The sequence below is a fragment of the Hibiscus syriacus genome, unplaced genomic scaffold (genome assembly GCF_006381635.1).
Source record: "Hibiscus syriacus cultivar Baekdansim isolate YM2019G1 unplaced genomic scaffold, ASM638163v2 tig00110890_pilon, whole genome shotgun sequence".
Taxonomy (NCBI): domain Eukaryota; kingdom Viridiplantae; phylum Streptophyta; class Magnoliopsida; order Malvales; family Malvaceae; genus Hibiscus; species Hibiscus syriacus.
This window is the reverse complement of record NW_024062900.1, coordinates 9,901,183-9,915,992: the sequence shown is the minus strand read 5'-3', so window position 1 is coordinate 9,915,992 and position 14,810 is coordinate 9,901,183.

The following is a 14,810-nucleotide window of genomic DNA, read 5'->3' as shown; positions in this document are numbered from 1 at the left end:
ATTGAAAAAGGTTTTTCAAAAGGAAAGGTTGACACTACATTGTTTTTAAAACATAAAGGTAAAGATTTATTAGTAGTTCAAATTTATGTTGATGATATAATATTTGGCTCTACTAATGATGTTCTTTGCCAAGAATTTTCTAAGCTAATGCAAAGTGAGTTTGAGATGAGCATGATGGGGGAGCTCTCATTTTTCTTGGGACTCCAAATCAAGCAAAGAAAAGATGGCATCTTCATTAATCAAGCTAAGTACGTCAAGATATGCTCAAGAAGTTTGGACTGGAAAATGGGAAACCTCATAACACTCCAATGAGCTCTTCAACAAAGCTTGACTTAGATGAAGGAGGTAAATGTGTAGATGTTAAATTATATAGGTCAATGATTGGCTCTTTGCTTTATCTAACTGCAAGTAGACCGGACATTATGTTTAGTGTTTGCTTATGTGCTAGATTTCAATCATGTCCTAAGGAATCACATTTACTAGCTGTTAAGAGAATCTTTAGATACCTTAAGGACACTCCTAGTTTAGGACTTTGGTATCCTAGAGACTCTAGCTTTAGCTTGCATGCCTTTTCTGATGCGGATTATGGAGGATGCAAATTAGATAGGAAAAGCACCTCCGGTACTTGTCAATTCCTTGGAAATATGTTGATTTCTTGGTTTTCAAAGAAACAAAATTGTGTTGCATTATCTACCACTGAAGCGGAATACATTTCAGCCAGTAGTTGTTGTGCACAAGTTTTATGGATGAAACAACAACTTTTTGATTATGGAATTGAAGTAGGTACCATTCCTATCAAGTGTGACAATACTAGTGCTATTTGTCTCACTAAAATCCCATCCAACACTCTAGAACTAAGCATATTGAAATAAGACATCACTTCATTAGGGACCATGTCACTAAGGAAGATGTAGTTCTAGAATTTGTTGATACTTTGCAATTAGCGGATATTTTTACAAAACCCTTAGATAAAGAAAGATTTTGGACACTTAGAAGAGAATTAGGTTTAACTGACCTATCTTCACTTAGTGTTTAAAATAATTTAGCACTTTTAATAAATACTGAAAATGCTTATAATAATAATTTTTGATTGTATTCTTGCTATTAGTTAGGGGGAGTTTATGATTCTTAATAAAAATTAATTTTATGTTCAAATAAAGTTTGAAGATTAATTTGATTGATTGAACATAATTAATTTTTTATATATGAGTTGCCATTACCATTAGAGCCAAATTATTTAGCATTTTAAGTGTTTAAAACGGATTTTTGACATTTTTGTGCTTCATGCACCGATGCATTTAACAATGCATCGATGCATCCTTGAATATGCATCGATGCATAATACCATGCACCGATGCATCCGTCGGGTTTTAGGTTTAAAATCTTCATCTTCTTAATTTTTCTCAAAACCTAAAACATAAACTCACGGCCGTTCGTCCCACTCTCACCTCAAATCTCTATTTTTGCTCAAAATCTTCGGGAAAACATCGGATTCTTCAAGTTTTTCATCCTACAAACCTGCTACACTCATTAAATCGCGCAAAACATCTCCTCATTCCCCTCAATCCGAATTTTCAAGGTATTTTCACAAAACTCTATTTCATTAAATTTTTGAACTTAGGACTAGTTTAGATTAGTTCTAGTTTGAAATAATTATCGGGCATTGGCTATATGATGATTCTAAACTAGTTTCTACAACGAATTTCATCAAAAACGCATAATTTTTCAAAATTATTTGGAAATTTCAAATTAAAAAAAAAATTATTTCGAAAATTATTGATTCAATTGTGTTGTTTTCATGAAAATTATACGTATTATGATATTAATTTTAAATAGTTTTCAAAACTTTGCCCATTAGGATTATGTTAGAGAACCTTGAATTATTGAGGACTCATTTGAGTTTTGGGATTGAATTTTGTGCATACATGTGTTTTTAAATTGCAGGTGATATTTCTTTTCCGATTTCCCTAACCATGTCTAATCCCAAACGCCCTAGATCATCCTCAAGTCGGTCTCACCAAAATCGTCCTCCCGCTCCTAGACCTCAAAATCCATCCAATATTCCTTCATCCCTCATTAGTACTTGTTTTAACATGCCTGAAAACCGTAGGGATGAATTATACTCTAGGTACATGAACTCCTTCCAATCCTATCGTATTAGGGAAGAGCGTATTCCTTCTCTACAAGCTATGATAAAACTTGAATTTGAATACCTCTCAATTCTTCGCCGATGGAAGTTTGATAAACTATTTTCTCTTCAACCCATCGTCTTTCACCAACTTGTCCGCATCTTTTATTCCAATGCGGTTTGTATTCAGAACACAACTCAGTGCGGTACTATAGCGATTAGATCCTATCTTTTAGGACAATATATCACTATTACTTCTGAATCCATCGCATCTCATTTTGGTTTAGATGACGAGGGTTTATTTAATGAGAAGGAAGATGTGGAATATCCATATCTTCCTAATGCTAGTGTTAGTACCTTTAGGTCTCACCACGATCGATTTCTTCACTTAATGATCTCTTGGTGGTTTAGACCATCTGCAGGTCGGTACTCCACACTACATACTATAGACTTATGGTGGATGCACTGTATAAAGAACAAAAAGAAAACCAATTTTCCACATATTGTCTTTAGCGCGCTTGTCGATATCATAAACATCATTCCCTCAAAGCATGTAGAAACCCTACCTTATGGTTGTCTACTAAGCAATTTGTTTATCAAACTCGGCCTAGATGTCTCCCTTGACAATCCTATTCCGCTCCAAAACCCAATCAATATCACATCCTTAAAGAAATCGGATTGAAAATTGGATGAGAACACCGGACTATGGTCTTTTCGACCCGGTAAGCAAACCCCGGGAGCTAGTTCTTCACGAGCTGCTCCTAGTTCTTCTCGTGCTCCTCCTCCTCCTCCAGCTCCTGACGCTGATAATGATCCAGAGCTTCAAAGGCTTATGAGAGATATTGACGAGGAAGTCCCAATCAATATCACATCCTTAAAGAATCGGATTGAAAATTGGATGAGAACACCGGACTATGGTCTTTTCGACCCGTAAGCAAACCCCGGGAGCTAGTTCTTCACGAGCTGCTCCTAGTTCTTCTCGTGCTCCTCCTCCTCCCCAGCTCCTGACGCTGATAATGATCCAGAGCTTCAAAGGCTTATGAGAGATATTGACCGAGGAAGTACCAGCGGCAAGATGATCAAACGCCACCTTATTTCCAATCTTTTCTAGAGTCGTTTGATCTGCGTTTTGCTTCCATGGAGTCTACGATTACTGAGTTTTCAGAGGGAGATGTGATCGTATGGATGCTCTTACTCTTGAAGTTAGAGCTCATTATCCTCCTCCTCCTCCCGATTCCGCTAGGATGATTAACGTTATTTGATGATATTGGTTTTAAACTTTAAGAACTTGGATTGTTAAACTTTTGATTTGAATGCTTATGTTTGTTTGGATGTTTGGATGTTTGAACTTAATTTTAATATTTTGGTTTGAACTTTATTCATTTTGCATCATTAGATATACCAATTATGCCATTTCACATTTTATTATGAATATTGTTTATGAAAATAATGGCTAATCTCTCTTTTGATTGTGATCTTAGCATTATTATTATAAATCAATTGGCTAATGTTTTTCAAAATTCTTGTTTAAAACGTTTATAAGAGTCTTTTTGATTTAACAAAAGGGGGAGAAAATTTAAGATGTGCTATAGTAAGGGGGAGTAAGTTTTTCAAAATCAATTTCAAAAATAATTTCTTAAACAAATCTTAAAATTATTCAAATGTTTTGTTATATCAAAAGGGGGATTGTTGAAAACATTTTGATATTTCGATATAACAAATTGTTAAAATGAATTTTAAGATTTCACAAATGATTTTACAAATTCGATTCATAACCGAATATCAAATTATTACTCCAAGTTTTTCAAGATAAATTTTAATCCTTACTAAATGTGTAAAATTGTGATTTGTACTTAAACTATTTTTGAAACAATTTTCACAAAGTATTTTGAACCAAAAACAAGCCTTAAATCAATTATTCAAAGGCATGCACCGATGCATCAGTACATGCATCGATGCATCGATGAATTAATTGAACATCGAATGCATTCCATGCACCGATGCACTCTCCATGCATCGATGCACTCTGAATATTTTCAAAACATCGAATGCATTTGATGCATCGATGCACAAGACATGCATCGATGCATCAGGCTATTTTTCAAACATCGAATACATTTCATGCATCGATGCACACTTGGTGCACGATGCATCAAGTGTTCCAACGGTCAAAATATTTGAATTTTCACGTATGCACGATGCATACTTGATCATGCATCGATGCATGAGACGCTCCACCTAGAAAAATTAATTGTTTTCACACTTAAACGGCTCTATTATCCCCACTAATTATCACCAACGTTCAGAATTGATTCAAGGGGTATTTCACAAGTTCTGGAGCCATTGATCAAGAACAATAAACATCAATCACTAGAAAGAGAGAATCAAAGAGAAAGCATCAAACCTCAAGTTTGAGTATTTCAAGCCTATTTTTCATCCAATATTCATTTGCTTTCAAGAACACTTTTGTACTCAATTGTATTTATCCTTGAGTGTTCTTTTCTTTGTTCTAGAATTGTGCAAAATCTTACCTTGTGAGGTTTTCTTGTAAGTTTGCAAATTTGTAATCTTCTCTTTGGGAAAAAGTGTTCTCAAGAGTTGGGGTATACTCTTGAGGGATTTTGTAAGGTTATCTCTCTTTGGCCTCAAAAAGAAAGAACAAACTAGTGAATTTGTTGGAAAAATCCTTAGTGGATAGCTAAGTAGTAGACGTAGACTTTGTTTGAGAAAGTCGAACAACTGTAAATCGCTGTGCAATTACTTTAAATTTTCTGCAAAAGCTTCCACGAAATTTTTAATTGCCAATTCACCCCCTCTTGGTTGAGTTAATTCAAGTTGAATACAATAAAATGAAAAAATAGAATTTTTTAAGCTCTCGTATCTTATAACAAAAATGTTATAAGGCTAAAAGCCTTAATTTGCTACCAGAAATTTCTTCATCGAGCTTTTGTGTCGAAATAGTTTCCAACATTGTTAAGTTACGAGCAACTTTTAAAGCTACAAACATAAATTAACATGAGTAGCTATTTTGAAAAAAATGATATTTTCAACAATCTATTTATGTCAGACCAACAAAATAAATTATAAGGTAGCAACAGGTAGCATTTCTGCATTAAACAAACAAGCAGTCAGCAGTAAAGCCAAAGGGAATACGATGGCCAATAGTGCCAAACATTTCTGACTTTACCAAATCCTTACATAATCAAGCATTCAACATTGTTTATATTAACATAAATAATATCAAGCAAAATCAGGATGTGTTACTTTGGACAGAAGCATCCTACAAAAAAACAGAGGCATCCTACAAAAAAATAGAGGCATCAATAAAAATTGGTTTCAGTTACTGTTAACCATAATAAATATAATAAGTAATTAAAAAGAAGAAGTTACCTGTAAAGGGAAGAAACAATACTGAATCTCAAATTCCAATGGTTTAACTTAACGTTAAACACCCTAAAAAATTAAAATTAAAATAATTAATAAACAATTTGAAATATTGAGATTAAAATTAAAAGTAAAACAATTCTATCATACCTTTACATAGAAAACTCATTAACCACAGTAAGGTAGTCTTCTTCCTTATCCTTCGACTCATAACCCTACAACCAATTACGGATTGTTACAAAAATCTCAACATTTTTTTGTTAAGAGTGAAGCTCTTAAACCATACAATCAATCCTTATCCTCTGACGTAATTTATTAACATAAGAATCAATTACCTTCAAACCTTTTTGAATTATGAAGTTCAAAATATGGGCAGCATACCTTATATGAAAGTACTTACCATTGCAGGGAAGAGGCGAAATGGCATTCAAATCATCTTTCAGTCTCTTAACCATTCTATCATTTGCAGAAGCATTATCAAGTGTAATGGTAAATGCTTTTTTTTTAAAACCCCACTCACATATAATATTTTTCACAAACTTAAAGATAAACTCAACATCATGAGGATGAGGAAAATGACGAAAATTAAGTATTTTAGACTGAAGTTTCCAGTTATTATCAACATAACGAGCAGTAAGGGCAAAATAAGAACGTGAAGTGCAGGCAGACCAAGCATCACATATAAAACAAATACGACTTATTATGCTTTCATGCTCCAACATGCAATACTTAGTAACAATATACATAGATATATCCTTAACAAAAGAATTAAGGTAATGATGTAAATCCCTAAGTTTTTTATGCTCAACAATACTATATGAATAACCATGACACATAACAGCCTCACCAAACAATTCACAGTATTTTTTTATCAAAAGAAACTACACTACCAGGATTTTCAGCAAGAAAATTCTTATATGCTTGGCCTTTCTCAGATTGCCTTCTAGGGTTAGATGTATCAATATAAAAATCAGATTTATAACTTTTCACTTTGCAATACTTACACTTGGCATAAACAGAACCATCATCAGATATGGTGAATGTGTAGTGGACCCAAACAGGAGAGGTTCTTCTCCCAAATTCGGATGCACTAGTGGACTTCCTCTTAGAGGATTTATTTATATCAATTAATTCGGATAATATATCATTTACATCCCCTTGCAAAAAAAATTAGGGTTAGTATGTTAAAAATAAAACCTTGATTAAGCTACAAAAAAGGCAGCTAACAACCTTATACAACCAATCCGAATGACCAACCAACAACACAAACAAGGAATACAGTGGAATCAAATAAACAGTAGATACAAAGTACAATATATTTACCTCTTTCGCAATATTCTTCATCCTGATTTGTTGGGTTTTCCCCTACAAAATAAACGAATAATATATTAATGAACAATATTAAAATAAAAAACAAAATAATAAAATAATAAACATAACTGGATAATTCAACTCGTAAGAAAGGTTGTCCATGAAACCCTTAAAAATAAAGAATTTGAATATCAACAGAGACGGAAGAAGAGGAAGAGCATGAAGAACAGTCGTGGTTACAGTAGAAGAAAAGAAACAAAAAGTGAAGAAGATGCTCGGTTAGGGTTTTTTAGGTTCGGGTTTGAATTTGGGTTTGGATTCGGGTTCGGGTTTAGGTTCAGGTTCAGATTCGGGTTCGGGTTCAAGTTTGACTTTAGGTTATGGTTGGGGTTGGGTTATAAAAGATGAAATGGTGTTAGGGTTTGGGTTTGATCAAAGAAAATAAATTGATTTTAGGGTTTAGGTATTTGTAAGGATCAAAGAATTGTTTGGGGAAGAACAAGGATAAATTGTTGCTTGGGTTTGGGGTTTGATCCCAAAAAATAGTAAATGGTATCTGTTTTGGTGTTTGTGAAAGATCAAAGGATGGTGTTCGTGAAGAACAAATATGAACTGGGATGAATACGGATGAACATGGGAGAAACTTTTGGGTGTTTGATCGAAAAAAACAAGAAATCATATGGGTTTTGGTGTTTATGAAGATCAAATGAGGGTTTTCGTATGAACAAGGATGAACAAGGATGGAAATTTCATGTGTTTGATCCAAAACAACATAAAAATGTTTGGGATTTGATGTTTTTGAAGATCAAATGAAGGTTTTTTCAAAGAACAATGAGGAACACGGATGAACTTCTAGAGAGAAGACAGAGAATTTGAGAGAATCAGAGAGTTAGAGAGAGAGAGAGAGAGAGTGTAAAATGGGAGAATGAATAGGAAATCTGAAAATGAGAAAAAACAAAAAACAAATTACCTTATATAGTCGCTCCGTTCGGGTCGGGTTAAGGATCTGCGTGTTTTTGAATTTCATTTCGCATTGTACAATTGTCCCCTTGTTTTGATTTTATTCAATTTAGTCCAACTTTAATGATTCAATTTAATCTTTATATTTTAAATTATTTCAATTTCATCCCTATATAATTTATATTAATAAACTATTTATAATTAATATTAAAATAATTATATATTATATTTAATATTAATATAATTAATATTAATATTAATATTAACTTATATTAATATAATTTAATTTATAATTTATAATTTATAATTAATATTAATATAAATTATAGTCTATAAAATTAATATTAATATAAACTATATGTTATAAATTATATAGTATAGTTTATAAACTATAGTTAATATAATTAATATTAATATTATAGTTTATAAACTATATACTATATTAATATAAATTATAGTTAAGATAATTAACATTAATATAAACAATATGGTACATTAATATAAATTATATTTTATAAATTATATATTATAGATTATAAAGTATAAACTATATAGTACAGTAATATAAACTATTGTTTATAAACTATAGGTTACATATATAGTTTATATAACATATAAATAGATTGTATATATACATATACTATAGGTTATATATATAGTTTATACATACATGTACTATAATTTACATATATAATTTACATGTATACATATACTATAGGTTACATATATTAACTATTGTTTATGCATAGTATTTAAGGTTTACGGTTTACGGTTTAGGGTTTAAGGTTTCTATAAACTATATATTTTATTACTTTATATAGTTTATGCATAGTATTTCTATAAACTATTAAGTAATTTTACTTTATGGTTTCTCTCTCTCTCTCTCTCTATATATATATATATATATATATATATATATATATATATATATATATATATCTATATATAGTTTATATATTATACATAGTTTATACATACATGTACTATAAGTTCCATATGTTTACATGTATCATATACTATAGGTTACATATATTAACTATCTGTGTAGACTATAGGTTAATGTTACATTTATAATTTATATAAACTATTATTTATATAAAGTTATAAACTATATATGAATTATCAAATGTTTATACATATATAGTTTATAAAGTTTAGGGTTTAGGTTAATGGTTTAAGTTTTAGGGTTTTTATAAACTATATATTTATTACTTTATATAGTTTATGCATAGTGTTTATATAATATATATATATATTATATATATAATCTATAGATTACTTATATAGTTACACATACATATATACACTATATTAATATAAATTATAATTTATAAACTATATATTTTATACATATATAATTTATATAATATATATATATATATACTATATTAATATAAATTTTAGTTTATAAACTTTATATACATAGTTTATATATACAGTTCATATGAACATAATTTATATATATAGCTTATAATAATTATATAGTTTATAATATAAATATAGTTTATATATAAACTTATATTATATATATTATATTTTTTTCAATTTTTTAAATGAATGCAATTTACTATATTTTTCATTATTTCTTCACATTTTGTATTTATTTCGATTTCATCCTTTTGTGTTTTTTTAATTTATTTCAATTTTAAGTCTTTTACTTTTATATGTATTCAATTTAGTCCTTAAATTTATATTTGCATCTTCATTTGGCTCATTGTTAGTTGTTATTTATATTTTTTTAAATGGCCCATAACTTTTTAAATGGGCATAATTTAGTCATTTTTATATTAATTTAAACCTCACATTTAAAATTTATTTCAATTTGGTCCCTTACCTATGTGTGTTATATAATTTATATTTTAAAATTTTATTTTTAATGTTACATTTCTTCAATTTTGTCCTTAAATTTATATTTTTTACAAAATTGATCCATGAATATTTTTTTTGTAATTTACTCGAAATCATATACAATTACAACTTGCAATTCAATAATCACGAAAGATGACAAAATAATCAATCCAAAAATAAAAACGACTCGACCTGAACTCAATTTGTATCCTGTAAACATCCAACCTAAATTTTATCTGTCAATGATGTGTGACCCGATCTGAACGAGATCCGACTGAAGTCAACCTGAACCTGAATTAACCTAGTCTTTATCTGCTTCGGACCTGAACTGACATCGATCCAAACTGAAAATGACCTGACCTAAACCCGATTTAGATCTGATGTCAAATCAACCTGAAAATGACCTAGACTGATTTGACCTGTACCCGACCTGATCCAAGTCAAACCATCAAATTGACTTGACTTGAAAATATATATTTTAATTTTGATTCGATTATACATAACTTTGATTACTAGAAATTTTGATTTAGTAAGAAAATAAACATTGATTTTAACTGGATTATTTTTATTTAAGTCGGACTGCATGGACCTTCAAGATTAAAATTGCGATAATTTAATTAAGTCTTTATTTTTTATTTTTAGGAATCATTGGCTTTCAACTCGAAATTTGCTTACACTTGGGCTTTGATTTTAAAGTTTTGGCTTTGATTCAATTATACACAATTTAGATTTTGTCTTAATCACTAGCATCTTTCATGAGCTAAACAAACCATTTATGCACATCTAATAATCTACATGTGGTATGGACAACTAGGAAATGTGTTATTACCATTCACTTGTTGGGTTATCTGTTAGCCTAACGTTCGACTTAGGTTAGCTAATCAGTGGCGAAGCTCTAGCCATTCTCATCATACTTTCCCTCTATTCACCCTTGATTTGGAGGGACGACTGATAAACTCATTATGAATAAGTAACTCGTATAGGTTATTTCATTCACTGAGTCCCACAAGGATAATTTGGTAAATTTAGCCCCAAGGGCATTTTAGTGATATCTCACACTCGAGCTAGATGGTCGATCTTAATCAATATTAAATTCCTCACTTTTAAGTCTATTTGACATCATGAAGTCACTCAACCACTTTGGGTATTTATATCAAGCCTTTGGTATGGATACTCAATCTTCGATATGAATACCAATCCTCCGATATGGAGACCAATCCTTCAGTATGGAGACCAACCCTTTGGTATGAAGACCAGAGGTCTTGAGACATATCATCCGATCTCGATACCGAGCTACAACCCTCAGTATCGATCTGGCAGGTTGGTATCGATACAAACACTTTAGTATCAATATTGAGGCCTTAAAAATGTGTTTTCACCTAAAATATAAACAATATCGATATTGTTCATACACTATTGATAATATTACTCAGAACCACATTGTTTTGCTCAAAAAAACACCCCAAACTCTTGCCAAATTATTATTATAAGGTCTAAGTTGATTATTAAAGCTTATGGAAGTTATAAGGGGTTATTATACATAATTTTTACACTAGAATAACATCCAAAATTTCCATAACAACAAATCAATAACTTGAAACCCACATGCTCTTTCAACCCCCACATAATTAAGCACAATCATTTAAATAAAATAAAAGTAGTGAGGAAGATTTATAGTGTGTTAACTCAACTATTAGCAACTAAAAAACGTCTATAGATTAACCAAGGATCAATCTTTCCTTGATCTAACACAAAGGGGGTTCTTGCACAATTTTTTCCATCGCTCAAAAACCTTCAATTGATTCCAACATGAAAAGGAAGGAAACTAGTTATTAGATAAAAACTATGACATAAGAAAATTGAATAAAAACATTGGAGGAAGCTCTTGGAGCTTAAATCCTACTTAGAACCTTCATAAAGCTCAAAACCACCATTGGAGAAGATGATGAGCTTTTCATGAAACATAAGAACCCTAGATTAAAAAACTTACCTCTAGATTTTGGATTGAAGAAGGATATGAAGAAAGGTGCAAGCTTTCCCCTTTTTCAAGATTGAAAGAAGAAGAAAGAATGAATAAAAAAGATGGGATAAAAATGAGAAGTTTTGAGGAAGAGAAATAAAAGAGTGGTTTGCCCAAAGTTCCCCTATCCCACGTGAAATCAGCTAGAAATCCTCCCAAATCAACCATGTTTTTATTCAATGATAAAATTACACTCTAGGTCATCATATATTCTTTCTAACCTTAAAAATCCCATTTTTATCTTTTACAAGGCTAATTTCTTGCCTGGTTAAACTCAAATTCGAATCTAAGGTCCCTCGTGTTATAATAGATCTATTAAACAAATTATTGGATCTACACGAAACTACTAGACCAATATTTGTGGCATTACAAAAGATTTATAATTTATATAAGTATTTAGAACATACACCTAAAACATTAAAAATAATTTCCTATGAATCCTAACTTAAACAAGTCTCTACAACATTCCCATAACATTTCATAATTTGAACTTTTCATAATTGGTCATCATAAAAATTTCATTTAAAACTTGTTTATTTATATAAAACTAAACATATGACATTGCATAGGCAAATCCTAAATGCGCCAACAAAATGAAATATTGTCTTATCCTAATTTCCTAAATGCACAAATTAAACAACACCAATGGAAAACACACCCCAAACCTAAGGGATGCATTATCCACAATGCATGTAAAGAACAACAAGTTAAAAAGTAAAAATATAACATGTGAAGGAGAAACAAAAAACTCCCATAAATGGGTTTCCCCGGGCTTTTGCATGGGTTGATCATGCTAGGCCAGATGCATTTTTCTATCACTTTGGCATTCATTAAGCCCTTTCACTTTTGTTGGTTGAAGTTGATGTGAATTTTTCCACAACAACATCAAGGGATGGAGTAATGGATGCTACAACATCATTTTTAACTTTTGGTGCAAATGCAGGTGTTTGCACTGTTAAATCTCCCATTTGTCCCATAGCACTGTCAACTTGCATAAGAGTATTGTATTTTGTGCCTCTTAGTTATAATCTTCCCCCATATTCTTTTCTTTCTCTTGGAGGCTGATAATCTCCTCGTCAATCTTGAGGATATCAACTTCCTCAAAGCCAACTACGAGAACCTCAATCGATCCCGCTAAACCAGATTCCATCTCGTTCTCTCATTCATTTGTTTCAGCATCAGTATCCTCATTTGATTCGTTTGTCTTGGTGTCAATATCCATAGTTTCCTCCTTCTCATCCATCTGTATAGCTTCAACATCCTCAGTGCTGCTCGAACTATCCTCAGCATCTAACATAGTTGGCTGTATGAGATCAGTAAGAACTTATGCCAGGAAAATAGGGAACATGTCCTCCGCACCCTTAAACAAATTGGAAAACATCTTTTGTAGTGCTTTGTCTCAGTTTTGAGCGTATTGCCAATATTTTACTTGAGCATTATACATTTGGGATTGATTTTGGAGATAATGGCTAAACAATGCCATGATGTTCTCCTGTTCACTGTTACAGATGCTAGAGCATTATGCAGCTCTAGTGTAGCTTGACCCCTAGTGGTAAAGGTTACTCAGTAGCATTAGGATCTTCATGCCTTCATTAACTCCTTTATCCAACTATTCTAGATCCAGCCCTCACGTAACAATGTCCTCTTTATGAATAGGGTATAAGGTGGCTACTTGTGCTTGGTGGCATAGTGAAGTGATAAATGAGGGGAAAATAGATATCCCGTTTTCTTTTGGGCACAAGCAAACAACTCAACAGAGATAATTTTCCAATATTAATTTATCTCCCAAATAAAATTGAATGTAAAATATTTATATCCTTATTAATGGTGAAAGAAGGCATTGTAGGCATTAAATGAGTTCGAAGGAATATGAACCATAACCTTGCATCTCGATGAAGATCTAATCGCCAGATAGTACAAACTCATGTGTATAATTTAGTCCATGAACGATCGGGCAAGCAAACATCAACACCGACTTGCTCCAAAGAGGCTTGAGTGAGGTTTTCTACAAACTCTATGTGCTCACATGGTCCTTCCTTAATACCTAGCAATACGTTGATGGGCTTAGCCCACCAGTGGACTATCTTTTCCCTTACGAACACCAAAAGCTTCTTTTTATCGGTGAGGTTGCTATAAAATTCCAAAACCATTTGTTACCTAATCACACCGGGTTGGGAATAAAAGGTTTTCCATTCTATCTTGGCAATGGTGTCGGTTATGTAAGCGAATGCAAGTGGTTCCTCTACAGTAGACAAATCAAATCCTTGCTCAGAACAAAAATCATGGTAAAAGAATTCCTCAACGTACCGGCATCGCTATTCAGCCTCCATGAATCACATAGGTTCTTCACTAGAAGTGGATACTAGCTGAACAAAAAGAGCCCTCGACGGATGAGTTGTAATACCCCAAATATCATATTAGTGACCTTATTGAAAGATTTAAAAATTTAAAGACTTATTTGAGTAACGATAAAAATATAAGAAATGATTGAAATAGTGGTTTATACCAATTTGTAACCATGAATGAATATAGAGGGTATTTTGGTTCTTTAAGGAAGAAAAATGAGAAACGAAAAGCCAGAATATTTATCTCATTTCTTCTTCTTCCCCGTGTAAGAAGAAGCCTCCATAGCCAAAGGTAAGGCTTAATTTAACCAACTCTTCCTCTTATTTTTGGGTTGTTCATGGATCATTGAGTATTATAGAAGCTTATAGAAGGGTTAAATAAGATTAAAACTAGGAGATGGACGAAATATTTGAGATTTAAGAAAATGAGTTTTTAAATGATATGTTAGAATACCAGTTTTTATTGGTGTTTATTAGTATATTTGACTTGTCAAAGAAGTAAATAAGAGATTAGAAGCATTGGATGAGATTAAAAACATGTTAGAAAAAGTGGTATGATTCTTAGATGGAAATGTTCTTGGGAGATTTTATATGTTTTAAGAAATTAAATGAAGGAAAGTTATCAAGGATAAGTAAAGAAGAGTTTAATAGTATTGTTGAGGGTAAACATAAGAAAATTTGGCCAAATTTGGGTAAGAACCGGGCTGAAAAATGGAAAATCTAGATAAGGGTATCGGTACTGATAGAATAGTACCGATACTATATGTTTAAATGGGTAGAAATATGATGAACAATACCGGTACTAATGTAATTA